Here is a 6,084-nt window from a genome sequence, read left to right on the forward strand (position 1 = left end):
CAGGTCCCAAGGCAGCTCAGATCCTTAAATCCAGGGGAGCAGGCACTCTGGGTGCCCGTCTGAGCCGCGGTCCAGCGACAGCACCCAGAGAGCCACTCTAGACACGGGAACTCACACCAGGGATTTTATTAGGCGGATGACTAGAGTGTCTGCTCGGGGCTGGAAAGAAAGGAAAAGAGAGAGAATGGCTTAGGAACTTCTCCTAAATATTGGAATTCTGTGGGCTAACAAGGGCCAATAACTGAGGAGGATACTTGCAGGCTGACTGATGAACCAATAGCTGGCTAGGATGTTCACAGACTGAGAAGCTAGGTTATAAGATGGGAGGGGAGAGATGACTGCAGCGCAAAGGGCGGGGGAGCAGCTTTATATTATATTCTCCCGTTTTTGTTTTTATAAGAAGATCTTTTTTCTCCAGTTCTCTCCCCCCTTATCTCTCCTTCCTGCCTACATGACTAGGCCTGGTTTTGCAGGTGAGATGTAAAAAGTGAGAAGTGGATGGGGCGGGGTGTTGGGGGGGAGCCAAAGTAACTCAACCAGGTAAGGGCCCAGTGGGCATTAATTAGCAACTCCTTGCTTGCAGTCCTTGATGAGGGCAGGTAAATGGTAATCAATGGGCTCCGATGATCCTTGACATTCCATTCTCCCAGGGGCAGTCTCCAGCTTCCGGACTTGCAGAGACCAGATGACTTTTACGGCCTCCAGTTCCTTGATTTGACCAATCCTCTATTTCTACACTAACTGCCGGTCCCCAATTCTGGCTTCATTCCCCATTTTGCTTTAGGAACTCCTTACTGCTGTAAGGAAAGGGGGCGATGACTGCTCTGACTGCTTCACGCTGGAAGGGGACAGCATGGGGCAAGCAGTTTGGAGTTCCCTTTTCATGTACCAACCTATGAAAACACCAATAATGTTTAAGTATGTTACCCCATGGAATTTAAGGAGTTAAAGAGTACTTGATGAGGGCTGGGGAGATAGCTCAGCTGGTTGAGTGCTTGCCTCACAAGCATAAGGCCCTGAGTTTGATCCCCAGTACCGCCAAAAAAGAAAAAAAAAAAAAGAGTACTTGATGTTATTTGATAATTAGCATTTTAACTTTGTAAATTAATCCATATGTCTCTAACAAACACATTTGAGTAATCCCATACATGTCAACTCTAATTCACTCATCTTCTTGTAAAAAGACCAAGATATCAGACAAGTGTACTAACAGTATTTGCTGTCTCTTTCCTGTTGAAGAAAAGTCCTAGAAAAAATTGATGTTAAACATTTTATAAATATCAACATTTTATTAGTTTGACCACCTAGAGACTTGCAAGTTAAAGACATTTTACTTTTATTAGTTTACCCAATTTAAATTGAACCTTTTTAAATCACGTGAATTAAAAGTATTTGGATCCATTTTTTTAAATTTTAATTTTATGTGCGCTTATATTTAGTTGCACACAGACACATAACACAAAAGCAAAGGCCTTGTAACATTAATCTCCATTGTAATGTAACAGATGTTCAAAAATAACTCTAGAGTTGGATAAAAAGAACTGATCAAAAAAAGTCACCAGCGCAAAAAATACAGAATTTAAGGAAAAAAAAAAAAGAGTCCTGGAAAAATGATACAGCCGTTAATTGTTTTGGTAAAGCATCATATAATTTCCTTTGCTGGAGTTCAGGTAAAACTTTTGCCTTCTTTTTTTTTCCCCCCTCTGGGTTTGAGACTGGTCTCCCACTGTGCCTTCTGGCCTCCTCCATTTACATTTCAATGTAAGCCTTGACTGAGATCTTTCTGAAAGGAGCTGAGACAACAGGTTTTAGCAGAAACTTGGTGCCTAGGGCATTTTAACCCTTTTTCCTGGTTAGTAATCAACTCAGGTTTGGATACAGAAAATTCTGAAACATTATCTCCCACTACTTGTGAGGAATGGGGCTGCTATATCATACTCCTTACTTCACAGTCCTACTGACTGTTGGGCTGGTTACTCCCTCCACACCAGCCACCTCTCATAGGGGACTAGAATATGTATGTGGGACCTCATGGCAGGAGGACTGGGTGGGCTGAGCAGGGGAACAGAAGCAGAAACAACAGGGCAAAGGAGATGGAGGAACAGGGGCAGGAGAGGCCTCTGTCACAGCTGATCGGTATCAGGGTGGTTTGTTAGCTGAGTTGAAGTTGGAGGGGAGAAGAAGCCAAAAGGAGGCATTTGGGTTTGCAGGAAGAGCAAAGAAGCACAAGAAAGAAAAGACTTGAAGATAAGGACTCCCTTCCATCTGTCTGCTCACTCACAGAAGCTGTGTGCCATTACGTGGCCATTTTGGATTGATTATCTAAAGGTTCTGTGGTCAAATGTCATTACACAAATGAGTAAGTTTTGATGGCTTTAAGCCAGGGGTCAGGCAAAGGGTTCTAAAGTTGTCTAATAGACATCCCAGGGGTGAATCTGCCACAATGGAGGACCTAGATCCCATTGTGGAGACGGATAACAGTCAAGTCTGTGCCCCAGTGTCCTGAGGGTTAGACAAAATGGCTGAAAATGAGAAGGCAACAGCGAAGGGGTCATCACCCAAACATCAGTGTGTGCCAGGCAAAAGCTGAGGAGGTTGAGGACCTAGCACCAGGAATTTCAAGGGGAATGAGAAAAGGAGGCTCAATCTGAGAGGGAATCTCCACCATAAAGACCAGGAACCCACTCGTCAGACCAACTAAGGGGGCCAGCCATAACTGTAAAAGTCATGGCTGGGGGTACCCCCACCCCTCAGCTACCTCGAGAGCCCCATACACTCAACAGTCACTTCTCAGGTTGTCAGAGGAGTGTCTAAGTCAGCCTAGGGGAACCCACCTAGGGAACTCACCAATCTGAAAGCCATGTTGGATGCAGAGCAGAGCGTCCAGGTGAATGGAAGGTGAGGCTCTGTCCGGGGGGCACTGGGGCGTCAGATGGAGTTCCACTTGCTTAAGAGGTAGTGAAAGGGCCCATCTGAGTCATAGCACCAATGTAAGAAAAATGTGGCTCAGCTCGGGTCCCAAGGCAGCTCAGATCCTTAAATCCAGGGGAGCAGGCACTCTGGGTGCCCTTCTGAGTCACGGTCCAGTGACAGCACCCAGAGAGCCACTCTGGACACGGGAACTTACACCAGGGATTTTATTAGGTGGATGACGAGTGTCTGCTCGGGGCTGGAAAGAAAGGAAAAGAGAGAGAATGGCTTAGGAACTTCTCCTAAATATTGGAATTCTGTGGGCTAACAAGGGCCAATAACTGAGGAGGATACTTGCAGGCTGACTGATGAACCAATAGCTGGCTAGGATGTTCACAGACTGAGAAGCTAGGTTATAAGATGGGAGGGGAGAGATGGCTGCAGTGTAAAGGGCGGGGGAGCAGCTTTTTACTATATTACCCACAGCTCTCTCTTTAAACTAGCTGCTATGTTTAGAAATCCTCTCAGTGAAGCCCAGCTGCTAATATGGAAAATTTAAGTGATCCAAAATTTCCAATGTTACCATGCTTATTTGTGTTGACCTAAATCATAGGACAGCAAAATCCTGTAGATATTAGCAACAAATACAATTGCTGTTTTAGTGAGTTGTCATGTTATTGGGGTAGACTAGATACAAAACAACATTGGGACTTGTATTATCTCTGTAAGAGCTTCCCAGTCTGAATTGGTCCTGCACAGCAGAAATACTGTTAGATTCTGCTGCCTTCTAACTAATAAATTTAGATTATTTGAGCTAAATGATATTTGTGTCATAGTGGGCCATGGATTTGTAAAGACACACCTTTAGATGCATGTAACACTAAATGTAATTGAACAAAAATGGGTTACTCATGAAAATATCAATATACTTTTATTAAAAATTTTTTTCATTGTCAATGGATCTTATTTATATGTGGTGCTAAGAATCAAACCCAGTGCCTCACACATGCTTGGCAAGCGCTCTCCCACTGAGCCACAACCCAGTTCCTCCATATCGCTTTTAAGAAACATTATCCTTGGATATAAGTTGATAGAAAGGCACAGGGAAAACTTTCTTCATAGAAAACCCTAACACTGTGCAATTATATGAGGACAACTTTCTCTTTGAATCCAAAAGTCTTGCATATTTGAGATAAACAATGGGGTGATGTGGGAAGCCATCCTTATTTAGCAGAATCAGACTAGGTTGAGCCGTATGATGCCGAGGCCTGGCTTCTAGGAACTGCCAGGAAGCATGTGGCACTGTGTGGGAGTGTTTCCCTGTCTCCTTCTGGAATTTTCCTCCTAAGAGAATGGCTTCCCTAACTCCACACTATCCTGTCCATCATAGAAGAAGCTCCTCCCGGTCCTTGCCCCCTTTTGTTGCTCTCTGTTGAGCAACAAGGTCCGATGTACCTCCTCAGGGCCCGCCTGAGGAGAATACGGGGCCGAGCAGGATGATGAGCATCGGCAGCAATGGAAACCCACCAGAGCCGGGAGGTCTGTCAGCGCACGAAGCACAGCAGGAACTCGTTTATTGAGGGAGTTACACAGCTTTTATGTAGGGTGGGGGCTAGGTGGGAACCAATCAGCTTAAAGGTCAGCAAGGCACGGGGAATTCACGAGGGAGAGAGTCCCATAGGACTGAATGGCAAGCACGAGCTGATCACGTCCACGGAACTGCTGCTAACCAATCCCAGACAGTAGGGGGTGGAGATGAGCAGGCCAATCAGGAAGTTGCTGGGTAAGAACACATTTTTCAGTTTCTAGGGGAGAGTGGCAGTACAAAGAAGTCCAGGTAAACTGTTGGTGGATCAGGCAGTGCCACGTATGAGGAAGAGGTTGTCACAAGGGTGCAGCCACCATTAGGGTGCATCCTCTACACCCTTTACCTGTATATTATAAATGAAGGAGAGTTGGGTGACTCCACATTGTTGTAAGAGGCCTGAGCTGGTATGGCTGAACCTGTCATACCCCCTCTCATAAAAAGAGCATTGGCTCTTGTGTGTGCATTGAGTTAGATGAGTTTTTTGGGTGATACTGCCAACATCCTCCTCCGGCAGTTAACCCTTTTCTCCTCTACGTGGGAGGTGACAGAGAGGACCCCCACATTTGGTGCCTGAACCAGGACTGTTCGAGAGGATTTTAGAAGAAAGAAGAAGGGTAAGGATTCTTGGCCCCTTTGAGGTGAGAAGCACACATATGTGAATAGTAAGATAGGAAAGGGAATTTAATTTTGTGATGTTAACCCTGGGGAATTTACTTTCTATTGAGAGAGAAATAAAAATAAATCTATTCAGCTATATTCAATGCTTAGCCAGACTGAAAATCCAGCAGAAAGAATGCAACTCCTACAGTCCTTGAAATGTAAATGGAGACCTGGGTGCTTTGAAAGGTCTGCCTGCTTCTCTGTGATTGTATGAGACTGAGAACTAACTTGGCTAAGATGGATGCAAAAGTTTAGAATCCTAGGAAGAAAAGATCCTAATCAGGAAATCAGAGTGTAAGGAGCAAAGTTAAATGTGTGACATTCTGTGTGCTGTGTAACTTGCAAAAAACAACTTGTTTACTCTGTGCTGTGTAACTTGCAAAAAAATAACTTGAGTGCTCTGTGCTGTAATGAGGTAAGATAAGATAAGATGTTGCCCCCAAGTTGGAGACACGTGCAACTGACCCCAAGTAAGATAACTAACTTCCCTCAGACCAAGACTGACTGGCAGGGTCTGATAAAAAGGGTTTAAAAGGACTCATGATGAGCCTAGCTCCAGTCCCCATTTTACACCAATGACGCCAGTGTTGCACCAAGCCTGAAGGGGACTCACTGACTTGCTCGTTGCTTGATGGACCATCCATCATCCTGACCGTGACCGAGACGTTCCTGTGGAAGTGACAGCGGAGCTGCCTGTGTGCATCCTGCCTGAGACGTCTCTGCCTGGCCTGCCTGCTGTGACCTCGCTGCCCTCCTTCGCCTTTCAATTGTCCTCGCTGATCAGGACTCCAGCCAGAGGGAGTTCCCCAGCGAGATCTCCTGAGTTGTCTTCCTGACTGACCTCTGGGAGTCTCTGCCCTTCGACTCAAGACACGTCACACAGGAGTGGACCTTAGGAACGGGTCTCAGTAAGGAGTGAGTCTTGT

This window comes from Sciurus carolinensis, chromosome 8, assembly GCF_902686445.1.
Source record: "Sciurus carolinensis chromosome 8, mSciCar1.2, whole genome shotgun sequence".
NCBI lineage: Eukaryota > Metazoa > Chordata > Mammalia > Rodentia > Sciuridae > Sciurus > Sciurus carolinensis.